The sequence below is a fragment of the Poromitra crassiceps genome (genome assembly GCF_964638095.1).
Source record: "Poromitra crassiceps genome assembly, chromosome: 11".
Classification (NCBI taxonomy): Eukaryota; Metazoa; Chordata; class Actinopteri; order Beryciformes; family Melamphaidae; genus Poromitra; species Poromitra crassiceps.
In genome coordinates, this window is record NC_139643.1 from 17,792,808 (window position 1) to 17,815,504 (window position 22,697).

Genomic DNA, 22,697 nt, shown 5'->3' on the forward strand with positions numbered 1-22,697 from the left:
TCTGACTGTGGCTCCCACCTGGTTCACTGTTTCATTGTCCCCATTCACTTCTGTTATTGTCATAATGTCTTCATATGTTTCACTTTCCTGTTCTGAGACAACATGTAGCCTACTGGCCTATATTTCCTGCTGTCGTCTGTTCTTGTTTTGCACATTGCTGCAAAATGATTGTCTTTTCCACACTTTTTGCACTTTTTTCCAAAAGCTGGGCATTTGGTTTTATTTCTCTCATGTGTCTTACCACAGAATTTACAGCAGATCTCGTTATCTTTGGCCCTTGTGGCATGTGTCAGTGTGTGAACCTCCTCCACTGACTGCCCTTGTAGTGTCCTGCTGTTTTCCCTTGACAGCTCTGTAGCCGACATATTTTCAGGGATTTATCCAGTGTCAGATTCTCTTCTCTGAGTAGCCTCTCCCTCATTGCAGCGCTGTTTGTGCCGCACACAATCCGATCTCTTATTAAAGAGTCTCTGATGTTACCAAAATTGCACGTACTGGCTAACATCTTCAAGTCCGTGACATACTTGTCAACACTCTCATCTGTTCCTTGGTCCCGCACAAAGAAACGGTACCTCTCCACTGTCTCGTTCACTTTGGGATTACAGTGGTCATCTAAGAGTTTCATCATAGAACTCACTGTCCTCCTTGCCGACGCGCCATCTCCCGCCAGAGTGTCCATCAACTCTCTTCCACTCTCTCCTATCAGGTAGTAGAAGAGCTTGACTTTTGTCGTTTCCTCTGTATCTGCTGGCATGGTGAGGTCAGTGTAAAGAGTGAATTCTTCCTTCCAGCTCTTCCATGTCTTCTCCATGTTGTTGCTTGAATTCAACACTAATATCACCGGAGGCTTTAATCCTTCCATCCCGACGTATTTTCTTCACGCACGTATCGTTAGCACGGTCTTGTCTACTCACAGCTACAGCTAGCTAACTAGCAGCACTCGTCTTTTAACAACGGTTCTTCTTAACTACTCCGCTGCCACCATGTTTCATTCTGGTCCGTCTTGTATTAATGACCCTACAGAATGGACGGTTAAAGCATTGACTCTTGCTTACTTTAAAACGTTTATTGTAACAGACATATAACATAAACATAACGTTTGCTCTAGTCTAGCCTAGCTGCTGTACTCAGTATCCGACTGGTGTGCCACTGTTATTGTTCCCCCGAACAACATGCACTAGGAACTAACAATCCTATTGTTACAGTGCAAGTGGTCATTTTTCTGATCAGTTTGTTTTTAAGTAGTTATTTGACATATAAAAAGGGATAAAAATGGATGATTGACAGCTGTGGCAGCCAGTCTCAAGCCGTCATTTGCTGGACAGGCTCTTCACATTATAGATCTATCGTCATAGACAAGACACACGGCTTCATCGTTATGTAACGCTGCCTGGAGGTCGGGGTGGCTGGGGGTGTGGGGCCGGGAGATGGGCTCTTAGCCTGGGTAGTGCAGGCCTGGAGGTCGGGGTGGCTCATGGGTTGGCTGTGCTGGCTACCAGACATATCAATGGACCGCTTGTTGACCGATTGTTTTGATAAAGGTGCGCGAGGAATTAACGTTGGTTGGGGACTGAAGTAAGTTCAGAAAATATGTGTTTTACGAGTTACTCCAGCTACGTTATAGGTACACAATGTTATAGGTAACATGCAGGCTAGCAATGGCGTTAGCTTTCGCTAGTCAGCTGTTTTTCATTATTTATCGGCTTAATATTACTATAACTTAACAACCGAAAATGATAGCTGGAATAACACAATAATAGACACATATTTTCAGAACTGACCAGGTTGTCCAACTGACAGGAAATGTGTTTTATAACGTTAACTCCCGTCCCGGGTATAAGATGAGGCCTACCGTTACAACCACCGTTAGCTCATCGCTAACAGGTTAGCATCACATACAAACAGACGTTTTATTTTTTGTAGGCTATTGAAGCAATAAAGGTTTTTATATGCATATCTCGGGGAAATGCTTTGACTGTGGGGATGTTCATTCTTCACAAGCTCCTCTCTTAGTAACGATATACCAGGCAATAGACCAGGCAGCCTGGCTCACGCACTGGGCTAACGTTAGGTTGGGCTGCCCTACACACACTGTACCAGGGGGGGTACAACAACGTAGCCTCACGGTTAGATTTGTTAAACCAACATTTGCGCCAAAATAAATGTAATCATAAAGTTAATCAAAATGCCACGGAAACATTAGGTTAATCAACACAGAGCTGTTCATCCGAGAATTTCCCCCAGTGAGAGGCTGAGAGCCAAGCAGCCCTGGCTCCTCTTCCGGGCTGAGAGGCTCCTCTTGCGGGCTGCTCTCAGAGCACGGGCTGAGAGCAGCCCGGAGGTCTGACTTGTCTGGCTGATACAACTCAATCTCCGACAACGGAGAACGTTACAGACTGCACTACCCACAACAGTATACCAGCAAACTGCGTAAAGCGTCAAGGTTAGATTTGTAAAACCAACATTTGCTCCAAAAGGAATTAAATCATAAAGTTAATCAAAATGCCACGAAAACATTAGGCTAGCTTAGTCAACACAGCAATCCCCCCAGTGAGGCTGAAGGTGAGTGAGGCCTGCCTCCACTTCCGGCCAGCGCTGAGAGCGCTGAGAGCACTCAGCAGCAGCCCGGAGGTCTGAAATCTCCGACAACCAAAATCAGATTTTCGTACAGGCGTCATTTTGATAAACTGATCTCATAGTGGGAATCTTCCTGGTTACTTTTGGCGAGACAAAAAATATTACAACTTAAAGTGTCATTATTACAGAGCTAGACTGTATATAAATACACAACGCACTGTGCGCATTCTAGAAACAGCAGCTCTACATAAGAAAGTTCAGAGGGGCGGGGAGCTCTCTGAGGTTCTAAATCAAGGGAGCTACTGCGCAGACTCTGGTTCACTGATCTGGCCGGATTTTGGCTTCAATAAAACATACAGGCAGGAGATAGGGACACTCTCTCCATTCATATATCTCAGTGCTTTGTTCCTTATACATTTAAAAGCATGATGGGGAAATAATCTTTCCTGTACTCTGCAGCCACAAAATGGAACAGTCTCCCCAAACAGATAAAAACTCTCCCGAACCTAACCAGCTTTAAAAAAACAGGTGAAAAATATATATTTTTTTTTTTCTTATTTATTTTATTCTTTTTATTATTATTATCATGTTTTAAATTGTATTTCAATCTTTTAGTTCCATAGGATCACAATTTTTAGTGTAGTTCTTATTTGATCTGTATTCTTGTATATTTTAGATTGCTTTTATTGAGATTTTAGTTTGTGACCCTTTTAGTATGGAAGCGTATGGGCCCAACAATTATATATGAAATACCACAATGATATAAATAAATAACTCAATGATATAAATATAACATGCAATGAAATAAATCAAAAACACAATGAAATAAATAAAAACACAATTAAATAAATAAAAACACGATGAAATAAATAGAAATCCCAATTAAATAAATAAAAACACAATTAAATAAATAAATGCATTTATTTATTTCATTGGGTTTTGTATTTCATTGCATTTTTATTTATTTCATTGCGACTTTTCATTGCCTCTTTTATTGATTTCTTGATGACTTTTCATGACCACTTTTATCTATTTCATGATGACTTTTCAAGTACATTGGTCCAAAAATTAAATCATAAATAAATAATTAAATAAATAAAAACGCCAATGAAATAAATAAAAACGCCATGAAATAAATGAAAAACACAATGAAAGAAATAAAAACGGCAATTAAATAAATAAATGTATTTATTTATTTAATTGCCCTTTTTATTTATTTCATTGTGTTTTTTATTTATTTCATGGCGTTTTTTATTTATTTAATTGCGTATTTAATTTTTGGACCAATACATCGCCATCTGTCAATCAACACGAACGGGGTGGGACCATAAGGCGGGACCTATTCGCTGATTGGGTAATCCTCTGCTCTTGGACTCTGTTACTTTGGTCTGTCTCCTGATCTGTCTGCCCAAGGCCCACTCCGCCATGTTCAAATGCCAGTGAATCGTCACAAGAGTTTTTAGTGGGTGATAAAGTCTTATCGATTATTAATTAAGTAAAAGTAGACTTGAATGAGTTTAGGGATGCAATGTTGGAAGGATCGTCAGCGGGAGTCAGCTGACACAGCTGACATCAACAGGTAATGTTGCTGTTTTTAACGTTACTGAGACAGTATAGCCAGCTACTTAAGGTTAGCCTTGTAAAGATTGTAAACGGCATTGACCAAACTATGATGAGACAACACAACACAAATCTACAAGGATCTTGTCAAGAGAGAACATAATACAAGTGTCATAAAGCGATCTTGGTCTGCAGGACATGGGTGCTAGTACCGGTGTCATGCCGAGTTTTGCACCCCCGCCGAGAATTGCATCCCCACCTTCCAGGAGAAAATTGTAATGATTTATACGGAAACTTAAGTGTTTAAAAATGATATAATTGTCGGTAGACGTGATCTCCAAGCCAGGGGGTCTGTCCTGGCTCACGGAGACCGACTTTGATGCATTATCCGCGTGGAGGTGACTTCCATGCTTGGGGATCTCTTCTGGCTCATGGAAGCCGACTTTGATGCTTAAAATCCGGGTACAGATGACCTCGAGACCCGGGGATCTCTCCTGGCTTCATGGAGGGGGTGCACATCTCGGCGGTTTGTACCTGCCGAGATTTGCATCCCTGTTTTTAAGTTAAAACAGCCCCAAAATATGGTGGGGGTGCAATTCTCGACGGGGGTGCAAAACTCGGCATGACACCGGCATCACAGTTTTAAGTGAACATTATTACTAGCTACAGTTATTGTATTGTCATAACGTTGAAGGCAGAATATGCAGCATAGTCTTAAAAACACAATAACAAAGTAGGCTATGTTGCTCATAGAAACGATAATTCTCAATAATCACATAGCCACTAGAAGTGTGTGGCAGCTTATTTATCTACAAAGACCCTGCCTGGCTCTGCCTGTATTTTCAATTGTGTTGGTTGTCTTGATTCATGTAACTTTTCAGTTCAAAATGACTGACACATTTCTCTCCCTCTTGTTTACAGCTTAATGACACAATGATGGAGTCAGCATTTCATCAATTGTGACCACAGCCATGGAGGATGTTGCTGTCAGACCTCAATCACACAGCCAGGGAGAAGATGGACTGGACCTACAGTAGGCTGCACAGATACTGTAGGTCAGCTGTCACTTCCCTAACCTCTTAATCCTCCCATCACCTCTCATCTATGGCCACTTTGTCTACTCTAGAATAATTTCACAATAACCAGTTACCATTATATCCTGATATGATTATGTCAGTACTCTGTTTAACTGGGATTGTGTGTACATGTGTTCATTTTCCTTCAGGTGTGGACTTCACCAAGCAGAAATGGCCCAGCAGTCCCCAGTATCTGCATGACTTGTCTTCATCGCCATGGTCTCAGCCCTGCTGCATGCAACAACTGACATGGGTCCGTAAAATAAGTTATACACCTTCAATAGCTACAATATTTTTACAGGAGATGCATGAGGCTTTGATCCACGTCCCACCGTCAAAAAACGCATTTGACGCCGATCGACGTCATTGGCACTCCACGTTACTATTTGATTTGACGCCGATCGACGTCATTGGCACTCAATGAGTTAAACATACATTTACAAACAAGACAATCAAATAAGCAAAAATAATACAACACAAAATAAAATAGAGACCAACACAAAAGAGGCTACTGTTCTTACATAAGTTACATAAATTACCAGCCAGAAAGAAGCTATTGGTTTGCATTTAAGAAGTAGCATCTCAGTCTAATTTACATGAATGACCAACCTGACAAGAATACTGGGATTTATGACATGTCAGTGGGATTTATGACATCACAGTGGGAGAGACAGAGAAACGGATAGAGCCCTAGCTCCATCCATTTATATACTGACTGATACCCAAGGTTTCCGCACATAATGGTTATGCCCTATTTGCACATTTATATATATTTCTTTCCTCTCTCCCTTTATTGTGTTACGCTGATGTTGTTGTACAGTATTTTTTGAGAACATTACATTACATCATTTGGCAGATGCTTTTATCCAAAGCGACTTACATTAACACATTTGTCAGCAATAGAGCAATCAACTATGCAACACAGTCTATGACACCTACAACCTCTGAAGGAACAGTGGTACAAGTTTAGTATAGTTTATTTTATTTTTTTAAGAAAGAGAAAGAAGTTAGATCAAGAAGGGCCCAGATGGAGCCTGAAAAGGTGTGTCTTTAGTCCCCACATACCCCACATTGCATTTAGCTGCTTTTACCTGTATGAGTAGTGACAAATAAACATTGATTTATTTTTATTCATTCTTAAAAGTTATTTTTCTTTTCTTCTTTTTTGTAGAATCGAGCGTCTCTGGCGAGATGTATACATACAAGTCGTGGACCTGTTCCACTCACTCTTCCATGCAATGGAAGCATCGGGGATGTTGGTGCCAGACAATGAAATCCATGTGTATGCTCTACACTGGGTGTTTCTGCCTTTGCTTCAGAGTCACCTTGGCAGCTTCCAAGAAGCCTGGAACTTCCATAGTCTGAGAACTGAAAATAACCAGTCACCCTACCAGCTGTGGCTACGGGTCGGAGATTCTGCTGGAGATCCCCAGGCAGTAAGTAGGATTAAACTAAAGCTAGCCCCAGATGTAGTGGTTGCCTACATTATTTTGGATGTAAACAGGCTGATGATGCTAAAGTGTGTCATGGTGGCTACATGGCTCCAGTGTGTGTGTTAACAGGAAGCAACTACATGCATTCAGTTGTAGGGTAATATGCAATAATTAATTCTGACATTTTGTTAGGTTGATGCACTTTATGGTGCAACCATGGATGGTCCAGAGCTGGTAGACAGGGATGATGGAGTCCAAATCCCCGAAATCCAGTTACCCCATGACCTGACCCCAGAGGAGCTTGCAAGACTGCCCACCCGAGACGTTCCCCTGAGCGAAGCAGTTACTGTTTACAGTTCAACAGTAGAGGAGCTGGAAAACATGTTTTCTTAAGATGTAATAAACACTTGAAACCTAAATAATTCTTAATCCTTTTATTGCTTAAATATAAGTTCAGCAGTCATTTTGATGTAAATGTTCAGTTTAATTTAACCTGCTTGAGTGCAAGATATGAATGACGGAACTACAGGGGAAGTCCTAGAAATGCACTGGATGTACAGTGCTTTATGTTGGCAGTGAGGAGAGGACGGGAGGACAAAATACCATGTGCCATTTTTTATGTTTGGGTTAATCAGTGTGTGAGTGTGCCATAGTAACGTTTATGCACAGTTCCCATTTCAGCACATTGTTTTCAATGTCATTCCTTCATATACAAAGGGTTCCAATGTCAAAATGGGACAATGTGTAACAAAGGGGACTTGGTATGTGGATGAGAGGGAAAGTCACCCCCCCCCCCCCCTGCAAAAAAACATCTCTTGCACACATTGCTACTGTGCCATTGTTTGAGCTGCTCCATGTCAGTTGTTGCATGCAGCAGGGCTGAGACCATGGCGATGAAGACAAGTCATGCAGATACTGGGGACTGCTGGGCCATTTCTGCTTGGTGAAGTCCACACCTGAAGGAAAATGATCACATGTACACACAATCCCAGTTAAACAGAGTACTGACATAATCATATCAGGATACAATGGCAACTATGGTTGCCATTGTGAAATTATTCTAGAGTAGACAAAGTGGCCATAGATGAGAGGTGATGGGAGGATTAAGAGGTTAGGGAAGTGACGGCTGACCTACAGTATCTGTGCAGCCTAGGTCCAGTCCATCTTCTCCCTGGCTGTGTGATTGAGGTCTGACAGCAACATCCTCCATGGCTGTGGTCACAATTGATGAAATGCTGACTCCATCATTGTGTCATTAAGCAGTAAACATGAGGGAGAGAAATGTGTCAGTCATTTTGAACTGAAAAGTTACATGAATCAAGACAACCAACACAATAATTGAAAATACAGGCAGAGCCAGCCAGGCAGGGTCTTTGTAGATAAATAAGCTGCCACACACTTCTAGTGGCTATGTGATTATTGAGAATTATCGTTTTTATGAGCAACATAGCCTACTTTGTTATTGTGTTTTTAAGACTATGCTGCATATTCTGCCTTCAACGTTATGACAATGCATGTATTATTAGTTTTAATAAACCTTATTTAACCAGTCTTGTTGAGATGAATAGGCTATGTCTTTTTCAAGGGAGCCATGGAGGGAAATGTGTGCAACAGGGGCTTACAATAACGTTTTTGTCAAGATAACGTGTTAGGTTTTGGTAGAGATGTCGATCTGTCTGTGTAAGAGAGGGATCTACTGGACACTGACAGCTAGCTGTAACCACAGATTGTAACCCCTTCTCTCTAGTTTATCATAGGACTTGTTCAACGCTCATTAACGTTACTTATCATGGCCTGGATTAGCTGGTTAACGTTAAATGTTGTAATTTGCAAATGACACCAAACATCAGCTAAAAGTTACCGGTAACGTTAGTTATCAGCCAGTTAGGGAGACTAGCCTTCAGGTGTAACTAGCTAGTAACGTTCACTTACTAGCTTACTAGTATGGAAGCGTATGGGCCCAACAATTATATATGAAATACCACAATGTTATATGAAATACCACAATGATATAAATAAATAACTCAATGATATAAATAAAACAGGCAATGAAATAAATCAAAAACACAATGAAATAAATAAAAACCCAATTAAATAAATATATACATTTATTTATTTAATTGTGTTTTTGATTTCATTGTGACTTTTCATTGCCTCTTTTATTTATTTATTGATGACTTTTCATGACCACTTTTATCTATTTCATGATGACTTCTCAAGTACATTGGTCCAAAAATTAAATCATAAATACATAATTAAATAAATAAAAAACACAATGAAATAAATAATAAACGCAATGAAATTAAAAAATGAAATTAAATAAATAAATGTATTTATTTATTTAATTGTGTATTTATTTATTTCATTAGGGTTTTTATTTATTTAATTGTGTGTTTATTTATTTCATTAGGGTTTTTATTTATTTAATTGAGCTTTTATTTATTTCATTGCGTTTTTTATTTATTTCATTGGCGTTTTTATTTATTTCATTGTGTATTTAATTATTGGACCAATACAGCGCCATCTGTCAATCAACCCAAACGGGGCGGGACCATAGGGTCGGACCTATTCGCTGATTGGGTACTCTTCTGCTCTCGGCTGCTCTCGGCTACTTTGGTCTGTCTGCAAGACACTGACCCACTCCACCATGTTTAAATGCCAGCGAATTATCACAAGTTTTTAGTGGCTGATAAAAGTTTTATCGTCGATTAATGAAGTGAATGTAGACTTGAATGAGATAAGGGATGCAATGTTGGAGGGATCGTCAGCGGGAGTCAGCTGACATCAACAAACACTAACAGGTAACGTTAAGTTTTTGTTTTTAACGTTACTGAGACATCCAGCTACAGCCAGCATTACCGTTAAACTAGCCTTGTTTAACCAGATTGTAAACGGCATTAACCAAGCTATAACGAGACAACACAAAGAAGGATCTAGTCAGGAGAGAAGAATATAAGTGTCATAAAGCGATCTTGGTCTGCAGGACATGGGTGCTAGTAAGTGAACGTTACTAGCTAGTTACACCTGAAGGCTAGTCTCCCTAACTGGCTGATAACTAACGTTACCGGTAACTTTTAGCTGATGTTTGGTGTCATTTGCAAATTACAACATTTAACGTTAACCAGCTAATCCAGGCCATGATAAGTAACGTTAATGAGCGTTGAACAAGTCCTATGATAAACTAGAGAGAAGGGGTTACAATCTGTGGTTACAGCTATTTAGCTGTCAGTGTCCAGTAGATCCCTCTCTTACACAGACAGATCGACATAGTCTACCACCTAACACGTTATCTTGACAAAAACGTTATTGTAAGCCCCTGTTGCACACATTTCCCTCCATGGCTCCCTTGAAAAAGACATAGCCTATTCATCTCAACAAGACTGGTTAAATAAGGTTTATTAAAACTAATAATACATGCATTGTCATAACGTTGAAGGCAGAATATGCAGCATAGTCTTAAAAACACAATAACAAAGTAGGCTATGTTGCTCATAAAAACGATAATTCTCAATAATCACATAGCCACTAGAAGTGTGTGGCAGCTTATTTATCTACAAAGACCCTGCCTGGCTCTGCCTGTATTTTCAATTATTGTGTTGGTTGTCTTGATTCATGTAACTTTTCAGTTTAAAATGACTGACACATTTCTCTCCCTCATGTTTACTGCTTAATGACACAATGATGGAGTCAGCATTTCATCAATTGTGACCACAGCCATGGAGGATGTTGCTGTCAGACCTCAATCACACAGCCAGGGAGAAGATGGACTGGACCTAGGCTGCACAGATACTGTAGGTCAGCTGTCACTTCCCTAACCTCTCATCTATGGCCACTTTGTCTACTCTAGAATAATTTCACAATGGCAACCATAGTTGCCATTGTATCCTGATATGATTATGTCAGTACTCTGTTTAACTGGGATTGTGTGTACATGTGTTCATTTTCCTTCAGGTGTGGACTTCACCAAGCAGAAATGGCCCAGCAGTCCCCAGTATCTGCATGACTTGTCTTCATCGCCATGGTCTCAGCCCTGCTGCATGCAACAACTGACATGGAGCAGCTCAAACAATGGCACAGTAGCAATGTGTGCAAGAGATGTTTTTTTGCAGGGGGGGGTGACTTTCCCTCTCATCCACATACCAAGTCCCCTTTGTTACACATTGTCCCATTTTGACATTGGAACCCTTTGTATATGAAGGAATGACATTGAAAACAATGTGCTGAAATGGGAACTGTGCATAAACGTTACTATGGCACACTCACACACTGATTAACCCAAACATAAAAAATGGCACATGGTATTTTGTCCTCCCGTCCTCTCCTCACTGCCAACATAAAGCACACATGTACATCCAGTGCATTTCTAGGACTTCCCCTGTAGTTCCGTCATTCATATCTTGCACTCAAGCAGGTTAAATTAAACTGAACATTTACATCAAAATGACTGCTGAACTTATATTTAAGCAATAAAAGGATTAAGAATTATTTAGGTTTCAAGTGTTTATTACATCTTAAGAAAACATGTTTTCCAGCTCCTCTACTGTTGAACTGTAAACAGTAACTGCTTCGCTCAGGGGAACGTCTCGGGTGGGCAGTCTTGCAAGCTCCTCTGGGGTCAGGTCATGGGGTAACTGGATTTCGGGGATTTGGACTCCATCATCCCTGTCTACCAGCTCTGGACCATCCATGGTTGCACCATAAAGTGCATCAACCTAACAAAATGTCAGAATTAATTATTGCATATTACCCTACAACTGAATGCATGTAGTTGCTTCCTGTTAACAAACACACTGGAGCCATGTAGCCACCATGACACACTTTAGCATCATCAGCCTGTTTACATCCAAAATAATGTAGGCAACCACTACATCTGGGGCTAGCTTTAGTTTAATCCTACTTACTGCCTGGGGATCTCCAGCAGAATCTCCGACCCGTAGCCACAGCTGGTAGGGTGACTGGTTATTTTCAGTTCTCAGACTATGGAAGTTCCAGGCTTCTTGGAACCTGCCAAGGTGACTCTGAAGCAAAGGCAGAAACACCCAGTGTAGAGCATACACATGGATTTCATTGTCTGGCACCAACATCCCCGATGCTTCCATTGCATGGAAGAGTGAGTGGAACAGGTCCACGACTTGTATGTATACATCTCGCCAGAGACGCTCGATTCTACAAAAAAGAAGAAAAGAAAAATAACTTTTAAGAATGAATAAAAATAAATCAATGTTTATTTGTCACTACTCATACAGGTAAAAGCAGCTAAATGCAATGTGGGGTATGTGGGGACTAAAGACACACCTTTTCAGGCTCCATCTGGGCCCTTCTTGATCTAACTTCTTTCTCTTTCTTAAAAAAATAAAATAAACTAAACTAAACTTGTACCACTGTTCCTTCAGAGGTTGTAGGTGTCATAGACTGTGTTGCATAGTTGATTGCTCTATTGCTGACAAAAATGTGTTAATGTAAGTCGCTTTGGATAAAAGCGTCTGCCAAATGATGTAATGTAATGTTCTCAAAAAATACTGTACAACAACATCAGCGTAACACAATAAAGGGAGAGAGGAAAGAAATATATATAAATGTGCAAATAGGGCATAACCATTATGTGCGGAAACCTTGGGTATCAGTCAGTATATAAATGGATGGAGCTAGGGCTCTATCCGTTTCTCTGTCTCTCCCACTGTGATGTCATAAATCCCACTGACATGTCATAAATCCCAGTATTCTTGTCAAGTCAAGTCAAGTTTATTTATATAGCCCTAATTCACAAGCATGTCTCAGAGGGCTTCACAGAAAGTATGTCTAGCTGATTCTAGCTAACACACAATAACAAGAATATACAGAATAAAGATAACATTTGAACATTTGAAGAAAACAGGAGAGTGGAGGAGGGAGGGAGAGGGAGGAGGGAGGAGAGGGGGGAGGTGGGGAGAAAATAGGAAATGTGGGGAGGTGGGAGGGCGCAGGGGAAGGAGAGCAGTGGGAATGTGAGAGAGGGGAGAGGACAGAGAGGAGGAGAGAACAGAGAAGGAGAGGTGGAAGGGTACAGGGGAGGTAGAGTAGAGGTAGGGTCTAGGGTGGAGGGAGGGAGGGAGGGAGGAGAGGGGGGAGGTGGGGAGAAAATAGGAAATGTGGAGGAGGAGAGAACAGGGGAGAAGAGATGAGGGTGCAGGGGAGGGAGAGCCAGGATAGGGATAGGGTCTAGGGTTGAGGGAGGGGAGGGAGTAGGATACGGGCCCGGATTAGGGCGAGGGTGGGGAGAAATGGGAAATGTGGAGGAGGAGAGAACAGAGAAGGAGAGGGTGCAGGGGAGGGAGAGCAGGGGGAATGTGAGAGGGAGGAGAGGGCAGAGGAGGAGAGAACAGAGAAGGAGAGGTGGGAGGGTGCAGGGGAAGGAGAGCAGTGGGAATGTGAGGGTACAGGGGAGGTAGAGTAGAGGTAGGGTCTAGGGTGGAGGGAGGGAGTAGGATACGGGCCCGGATTAGGGCGAGGGTGGGGAGAAAATGGGAAATGTGGAGGAGGAAAGAACAGAGAAGGAGAGGTGGGAGGGTGCAGGGGAAGGAGAGCAGGGGGAATGTGAGAGAGGGGGGAGGACAGAGAGTAGAGGTGCAGGGGAAGGAGAGCAGGGGAAGAAGAGCAGGGGGAATGTGAGAGAGGGGGGAGGACAGAGAGTAGAGGTAGGGTCTAGGGTGGAGGGAGGGAGTAGGATACGGGCCCGGATTAGGGCGAGGGTGGGGGGAAAATGGGAAATGTGGAGGAGAGGACAGAGAAGGAGAGGTGGGAGGGTGCAGGGGAAGGAGAGCAGGGGGAATGTGAGAGAGGGGGGAGGACAGAGAGGCAGAGAAGGAGGGGTGGGAGGGTGCAGGGGAAGGAGAGCAGGGGGAATGTGAGAGAAGGGAGAGCAGGAAGTGGCGGGGATTCAGGAAAATAGGGGAGAAGAGGAGGAAGAGGAAGGAGCAGAGGGGGGGAGAATGAGGAGAGAGCAGGAGAAGGGAGGGGGGGGCGGTGGGATGTGGGGGAGGAAAGAGCATGGAAAGAGAGGAGAACAAGAAGGGGGAAGAAGGGAAGAAGCGGGGAAAGGGGGAAAGAGAGGGGGGGGGGAGAAGATCAGACAACTGACTACTCTAAGCATTAACCAGAGCTAACTGGGACATAGTATCTAGCTAATCTACAGCCTAATCTGGCCTATCCTACCCTGCTCTAGTCTGATTTTAGCCTGAACACTAACAGGTCAGCCTTAGGCTGTAGCTAATCTATCGCCTACCTAAGCTGTTCTAAACCAACCGGCAGCCCTCGACCAGTGATGAAGAGCACCGATGCCCCCCGACCCGGCCCCCGCCCACATATGGCGTGGGAGGGAAGGCCAGGCCGGGACACAGCGGCACCCCCTCACCCCCAGTGAACGCAAGAAAACCTTTCCACCATATGGATCGCCGCATGGATTGCCCCAGTGACTTGGCTGAGGAGGAACCTTGTGAGGTCGTTGTGCTAGGGGCCAATTGCTGCGGCCCAGGCGGACCCAGCCCCCACGCGACCCGCCCCCCCAGCCCCCAGCCACCAGCATAGTGACTGAGAGCGTGAGAGCAGGCCACGCGGGGGACGGGCCCACCCACCAGGCCACAGCAGCGGACCCCCATCTGGGGACTCCCCTCCGAGACAGGCCGAGAGATGCCGGGCTAAACCATGCACAGAGTTTCCGATAATGAAACTCTGTGAACGGTTTAATATGGAAATAAAATGTACAAGAGAACAGAAAATTGAAAATGTAAAAAGAGTCCAACAGAAGGGATATAAAAATGTAATTTTTAAATTATCCTAGGATCAGGGAAGGGAGTTGAAAATCTAAAAAGTAGAGTCCAAAAAGAAATAGAAAATGCAGTCTTTAAGTGTTCGTAGGTTTAGAGAATACTAGTTAATTAACTAGGTGACAAAAAGGGTAACAGGATTGGGAGTTCCATGAGGATGATCTGAGGAATCCATGAGTCCGCGTTGGTGACATGGATTAAGAGGAGGGGAGGGGAGGATAGGAGTCGGAGGTGATGATTAAGAGGAGGGGAGGATAGGAGTTGGAGGTGATGATGAGGCGGCGGGGGGGGGGGCTGGGGGGGCGCCCCCCCCTTCCCTTAGGCAGGCAGGTGACCAGGATGATGAGGATAGGGGTCGGTGGTGGTGAAGAGCCCGGGGTGTCAGACAGTAGAAGGAGTAGCGGCAGGTGGCTAGGGCGATGACGGCCGGACCTAGGGCTGCAGCGGCGGGGGTGTACGTCAGGCCAGTGAAGGACACCTGAGGGGGAGAGAGAGAAGAGAGCGGGGGAATCTGCGCAGAGGTGGAACTAACTCTATAGACAACAATAAAATTAGGTCAAAACAAAATTTATTAGGATTTTTATTTTTATTTTTTAGGATGACTAATACTATACTGCTAATTCAGGTCTAAGTACCACCTAACACCACTGTCAATGATTCAGCCCTGTTGATGCGGACCGTAAATCATGACCTACAACAAAATTTATTAGGATTTTTTTTATTTTTTTATTTTTTATTTTTTAGGATGACTAATACTATACTGCTAATTCAGGTCTAAGTACCACCTAACACCACTGTCAATGATTCAGCCCTGTTGATGCGGACCGTAAATCATGACCTACAACAAAATTTATTAGGATTTTATTTATTTATTTTTTATTTTATTTTTTAGGATCACTAATACTATACTGCTAATTCAGGTCTAAGTACCACCTAACACCACTGTCAATGATTCAGCCCTGTTGATGCGGACCGTTAATCATGACCTACAACAAACAAAACTAAATTAGGTCAAGTCTAAGTTTATACTGATACTGCTGGCTTGTGATTGCCCGCTCAGCAATTCAGGACTAGGTTTATTCACCAGCTATTAGATTTTGTATCTAAGCTACTGGGTCGACTGATGCCATATTATTAAATTAGGTCAAGTATAAGTTTATAATGATATTGCTGGCTTGAGACAGCCCGCTCAGCAATTCAGGATTGTATGTATTCAAGAGCTAATAAATATTTCTGGAGAATGACATCATCAAACACAACTATCAAGCACAACCAAATGATTGGGAGAATAAATGGGTTTTGAGTCTAGTTTTGAAGATTTCAATGGAGCCAGCTTCCCTAACTGACAGAGGAAGCTGGTTCCAGAGATGTGGAGCACGGTAAGAAAATGCTCTGCTACCTGCTGATTTTTTCTTAATTTTAGGGACGGTAAGATAATTACCGTCCTGTGAGCGGAGAGTACGCGTGGGAACATAGGGAATGATTAGCTCAGATAAGTACGGAGGTGCGAGCCCATGCAAAGATTTATAGGTTAACAGAAGCACCTTAAAGTCTGATCTGGCCTGAATTGGGAGCCAGTGGAGGGAGATTAAGACCGGAGTTATATGATCAAACTTCTTAGTTCTAGTTAGAATTCTAGCAGCGGCGTTTTGCACGAGTTGTAATTTATTTGTGCTACAGAGTGGAAGGCCAGAGAATAAGACGTTACAGTAGTCGAGTCTAGATGAAACAAAGGCGTGTATTAAGGTTTCGGCATCCGTTGCATTTAGCAAGGGACGGATCTTTGAAATATTGCGGAGATGAAAGAAAGCTATTTTAGTGATATCCTTAATGTGAGCATCGAATGACAGAGTAGGATCAAAGGTAACACCTAGGTTTTTCACCTTTGAGTTTGGAGTAATTACGCAGTTCTCAATGTTCAGACTAAGATCAGTGAGAAATGGAAGTTGGGTTTTTGGGCCAACAACTAGTAGTTCAGTTTTGTTGGCGTTTAGTCGTAAGAAATTATTTGACATCCAGTCTGTAACAGCGATTAAGCAGGATTCAAGATTAGCGAGTTTAGAGCGATCGTCTGGTCTAATTGGTATATAAATTTGGGTATCATCGGCATAACAGTGAAAGTTAATGCCATATCTACGGAAGATTTCGCCAAGAGGCAGTAAGTAAACTCCAAAGAGTAAGGGACCCAGGACTGATCCCTGCGGTACACCAAACTTCACTGAGGAGAAAGTGGACATGATATTTTTATATGAGACACAGTGTGTCCTATCAGACAAATATGACTTTAGCCAGGATAGGGCAGTGCCCCGGATACCTACGTAGTTAGATAAGCGGTCTAGGAGGATCTTATGATCGATTGTATCGAAGGCTGCGCTTAAATCTAATAAAATGAGAAGAGAGGAGAAATTAGAGTCGGACGCAAGGAGAAGGTCATTGGTTACTTTTGTAAGAGCAGTTTCAGTACTATGGAGTGATCTAAAACCAGATTGAAAGGGATCGAGAAGTTTATTATGTGAGAGGTAGTCAGTTAATTGTGTCGAGACTACTTTTTCAAGAACTTTAGAGAGGAAGGGGAGATTTGAGATTGGCCTGAAGTTGTTAAGAACCTCAGAATCAAGGTTTGGCTTTTTAAGTAGGGGTTTGATTACAGCAGATTTGAAGGAGGTAGGGACAATGCCAGAGGAGAGGGAGCTATTGATAATGTTAAGTAAGGGGGGGCCTAGTATTGGAAGGAGTTCCTTAATCAACTTTGCAGGGAGAGGGTCGAATAAACAGGTTGTGGATTTAGATGAAAGTACAATTTTTGAAAGTGCATTTAGAGAGATAGTCTCAAAATTCAAGAGTATAGTACTCTCGTCTAAGGTTCTAAGGACGGGGCTAGGAGAGGGGTTAGCACCCTTTGTGAGTAATAGAGAGTTGCTAATTTCATCTCTAATACAGATAATTTTACGGTTAAAGAAGTCAAGGAAGTCATTAGCTGTAAATGGAGAGTTTGTATTGGGGGAGGGTTTGCGAGTAAGATTTGCGACCGTGTCAAATAGAAATTTAGGATTATTTTTATTAGTGTTAATAAGATCTGATAGGTAGGAGGCTCTTGCAGCGGAGAGCATGCATTTGTATTTTAGTAGGCTATCACTCCAAGCTAGTCGAAAGACTTCAAGCTTGGATGATCGCCATTTACGTTCTAGTTTTCTGCATATTAATTTTTGTGCGCGTGTATCGTCAGTATACCAGGGCGAGGGTTTTTTAGGGTGACGGATTTTAGTACGTAGAGGTGCGATAGAATCCAGCGAGGCGAGTAAGATTGAATTAAATTGATTTGTGAATTCATTAATGGAGTCGATCCGCTCTGGGAGAGAGGAAAGCGGCCCCGATAACAAATCAGCGAGTTCAGTGGGAGTAGAACTATCGATACGCCGGGCGGTGTAGGTATCGGCTAGGTTTGATTGCCGGAGGGGCAGGTCTATTTTAAATTTAATGAGATAATGATCTGACAGTGCTGGAGGGTATATCATGACTGACAGATCTGAGACGTTAATCCCACGAGCGAGGACGAGATCAAGCGTGTTGCCGTTAGAGTGCGTTTGTTCATGAACCAGCTGAGCAAAGCCAAGGGTGTCGACTAAAGATAGAAAGGCTTTGCAGAGTGGGTCAGCTTTACGGTTAACATGAATATTGAAATCGCCAATGATAAGGATATTATCCGTGCGGGTTACGAGGTCAGAGAGAAAATTGGAAAATTCATCAAGAAAAGATGAATAGGGCCCAGGTGGGCGGTAGAGCATAACTAGGTAGAAGGCTCCGAGGCCAGCTATATTAGAGTGTCTCATAGTAAGTATCTCACAAGATAGGAGCTTATACTTTTGATCCTGTAAAAGACCTAGATTTGAGTTATAAATTAGGCCAACGCCCCCACCATTTCTTGACATTCTGGCAACATGCGAATTGTCAAAGTTAGGGGGGGAGGCTTCAATGAGTGGAAGAACAACGTCCGGTTTTAGCCAGGTTTCGCATAATCCCATAACGTCAATATTATGTTCAATGATTAAGTCATTGACCAGGAGGGCTTTATTGGTGATTGATCTGATATTAATGAATCCAAATTGAATAGATTTATCATCAGTGTTAGTTAATTTAGAGCATTCGATACCAGGAGTAGATTTAATCTCAATGAGGTTGGTGTTTAACGTTTTGGGGGGTGGACGAGAGCGGCGTGAGGGGACGGAGCGACGAAGAGAAACTGTGTTAATTTGAGAGATCGTGGTATAATACGGAGACGGAGCGGCGGTGGTAACAATTGGATTAATAACAATAAGGTTTGGGTTAGGATATTGCAGAGCGTTTATGGGTCGGTTACTAGTAGTAGTGCGGCGCGGACGGAGCACAGTCTGTATTGGATAGACTAAGTTAATTAAACTAGCAGACTCCATAACCGCACAAGTAGAACTAACAGGCTGTCTAGCAGCCTGTGGCCCTGCATGTTGTGGGTGAAACTGTCAATCAAGGATAACAGTCTGGGTTTGCCGTAGGCAACTATCTAGGTTTTTTGATAGAGTGCTGGCGCCCAATGGGGTAGGGTGGATGCCATCCATCTTAAGCATGCCAGTCATGCCTCTAAAGGAGGGCCAGTTATCTGAGAATAGGTAGCCCTTATCAGCACAGTGTTTGGCCAGCCAGTTGTTGAGCCAAAACAGCCTGCTAAAAATGTCAGAGTTAAGTGTGACAGGGAGGGGACCAGAGACAATTAGTGGATGCCGACTCATCTTGCTAGCAAAAGCACAGGTCCTAGTTATGCTGTGCTTTGTGATCTCCGATTGTTTAAACCTAGCATTGTTGGTGCCAACATGTAGTATGATGTTGTCATGGGTAGCCTGGGTAATTGTCTGTCTATGGCTGTTTGTTAGCACCCTAAGAGTAGCTTCAATGTCGGGTACTCTGGCCCCGGGCAGACAAACTATCTCGGCTGGTGTGTTAAGCTTGATATTGCGGGTTATAGAGTCTCCAATCAATAGAATAGAGGGTTTAATATTGTCGGGCGGAGCGGACGACGCAGCATGCTGAACAGAAGAGTTAGCAAGCGGCATGAATCTATTCCGAATCTCAATCGAAGTGGTTTGTTGGGAAGCGGGCTGCACAGCGGCGGGCTGTGCACGTTTAGCGCCACGGCAGTGTGAGACAACTGTAAACCCATCATCCACAGACTGTGGGGCCAACGAGACATTGGCCGGGTTGTTCTGCTCGTGCTGCGGAGTAGCATTAACGGGGGTACCAGCTGGACCGCAGCTAGCATCCTCGCTTAGTTCACAATACACATCAGCTACTGAGGTACATTGTAAATGATCAGGGAAGCCAGTCTGGTTAAGTGTAACAAGACTATCATTGGGTGACTGGCGTTTATCGTTCTCTAGTTGGGAAACACGGTTTTCTAATAGATTAATCATATCTAAGAGAGAGTGGATAGTAAGAATTGGATCGATCTTACCCGATTCGGGAGGGAGATGGCTAGCGTTAGCCATGTCCGGAGTGTGTCGTAGTGCTGCGGCCAGAAGCAGCTCACGCCGTTGCGGTGCCCGGGGACCTGGGGCCTTGGGAGCAGAGGCTGGTAGCCTAGGTTGACGCCGGACCAGTTCGGGCCAGTCCGGGGACCTGAGGCCATTTGGAGCAGAGGCTGGTAGCCTAGTTTGACGCCGGACCAGTCGCTCGGATGATGTGGCTAGTTGTTGTGCGATGAGGGCCCGGGATACTGAGGGAGCTGGTGTTGAAGTAGTATCAGGCAGCAGCTTGAAAATAACTTCATCATCCGAAGGAAATGAGCGTGATTCCACGGATCCACTAAGCGTAGTCGTATTGGATAGTCCCGTAGCATGGTGATTATCCGGGGGGGAGAGCGAGAGCATTGTAAACAGTTTTAGCGTTAGCTGTTAGCTGGTGGCTAGCAGCTCTTGTTTACGTTAGCCTAGCAGGCGGCTAGGCTAACGTTTAGCGATAGAACGGTTGTTTCAGATGTCCGCGGATTGAGAGAGAAGAGTTATTGAGTAGCGATGTGATATCGCAGGCAGAGATAAGATAGCAAAAGGTAGGCGAGGAATTGGCAAAATAAGTCGTAATAGGCAGAGCTGAAAACACCGGTATCACACAGCGTCGCAGCCTCATGAATTACATGAATTACATGAATGTCAGGTTGGTCATTCATGTAAATTAGACTGAGATGCTACTTCTTAAATGTAAACCAATAGCTTCTTTCTGGCTGGTAATTTATGTAACTTATGTAAGAACAGTAGCCTCTTTTGTGTTGGTCTCTATTTTATTTTGTGTTGTATTATTTTTGCTTATTTGATTGTCTTGTTTGTAAATGTATGTTTAACTCATTGAGTGCCAATGACGTCGATCGGCGTCAAATCAAATAGTAACGTGGAGTGCCAATGACGTCGATCGGCGTCAAATCAAATACTAACGTGGAGTGCCAATGATGTCGATCGGCATCAAATCAAATAGTAACGTGGAGTGCCAATGACGTCGATCGGCGTCAAATGCGTTTTTTGACGGTGGGACGTGGATCAAAGCCTCATGCATCTCCTGTAAAAATATTGTAGCTATTGAAGGTGTATAACTTATTTTACGGACCCATGTCAGTTGTTGCATGCAGCAGGGCTGAGACCATGGCGATGAAGACAAGTCATGCAGATACTGGGGACTGCTGGGCCATTTCTGCTTGGTGAAGTCCACACCTGAAGGAAAATGAACACATGTACCCACAATCCCAGTTAAACAGAGTACTGACATAATCATATCAGGATATAATGGTAACTGGTTATTGTGAAATTATTCTAGAGTAGACAAAGTGGCCATAGATGAGAGGTGATGGGAGGATTAAGAGGTTAGGGAAGTGACAGCTGACCTACAGTATCTGTGCAGCCTAGGTCCAGTCCATCTTCTCCCTGGCTGTGTGATTGAGGTCTGACAGCAACATCCTCCATGGCTGTGGTCACAATTGATGAAATGCTGACTCCATCATTGTGTCATTAAGCTGTAAACAAGAGGGAGAGAAATGTGTCAGTCATTTTGAACTGAAAAGTTACATGAATCAAGACAACCAACACAATTGAAAATACAGGCAGAGCCAGGCAGGGTCTTTGTAGATAAATAAGCTGCCACACACTTCTCGTGGCTATGTGATTATTGAGAATTATCGTTTCTATGAGCAACATAGCCTACTTTGTTATTGTGTTTTTAAGACTATTGTAACACTGGTCAAAGTTGTTTCCCATAAAGGAAGACACAAGTAGTTGCTCTTTCACATCCACATCTAATTTATTTACTTTACAGGTTATTCTCAGTGAAGTTGGCAAATCAACAATAAAACACTAGTTTAATAATTGACAGTCCTAAAACAGTGACATAGCAGTAGTCCTGCACACACAAGAAAACACAAGAAAACAGACTCCATTAATATCACCATTGCATTCCCCTCACAGTATTTACAAATAATCCTACTGTGGCCAGAACGTACCAGGCATTGCCTCTGCAAATACTCGGGACGTCCACAGGAGAAACCTTGAGGGCCTCACCTCAATGATCTGACAGTAGCCTAATACACAAACACAATAAAGATACATCAAACAATACTCCTGCATTGATGTGTGTGTGTGTGTGTGTGTGTGTGTGTGCGCGCGCGTGTGTTCGGGATGCCACACACACGTAGCTTCAAGGCACACAATATACAACCCAACATTACAGTGCACCCGCAACAAAATGAACAAAACAAACAAACCAAAGCTACTTACATCTCGAGGCACCCAGCCAACTATAACCCGACGCCGGTAGCTCGCCCCGCATCAAACAGACTTCCAGGCGTCCTCGGTGGCAGCAGTAAGTGCGCCCACTGTACACATTGAAAACACACATGAGTTGCACGAATTGCACGACTTAACATTGCATGTACAGCAACGATAACTACTCACGTTTTTGTTGTAAAGCACAGGCTCGCGCCACCGTTTTGAGACCACAGGCTACCGCTAACAGCCCAGGGGCTCTGTTATATGCACTTCCTGCCTGCGCAGCCTATACGTGCTGACGTAGCGCCGTCGAATGTGCTGCTGACGTCGTTCCAGTAAAACACGCCCTGCGGCGCCTTACACTATGCTGCATATTCTGCCTTCAACGTTATGACAATACAATAACTGTAGCTAGTAATAATGTTCACTTAAAACTGTGATGCCGGTACTAGCACCCATGTCCTGCAGACCAAG

At 43.3% G+C, this 22,697-nt stretch overlaps 1 protein-coding gene and 1 long non-coding RNA gene across 3 annotated transcripts in view; one reads left to right on the forward strand and one right to left on the reverse strand.

The window, feature by feature from the left end:
- LOC310785526 (class I histocompatibility antigen, F10 alpha chain-like) overlaps nt 1-22,697 on the forward strand; it is a 79,452-nt gene that overhangs the window by 9,201 nt on the left and 47,554 nt on the right. The gene's annotated exons all lie outside the window — the stretch shown is intronic.
- On the reverse strand, nt 11,517-22,036 carry LOC310785650. Of its 2 annotated transcripts, none has more exons than XR_014553189.1 (4): nt 21,959-22,036; nt 21,351-21,475; nt 21,073-21,176; nt 11,517-11,812 (listed from the first exon to the last, which is right to left on the reverse strand). It is a non-coding gene; the product is annotated as an uncharacterized lncRNA (long non-coding RNA). The 2 variants fall into 2 exon arrangements; XR_014553190.1 differs by having other exon boundaries at nt 21,347-21,475.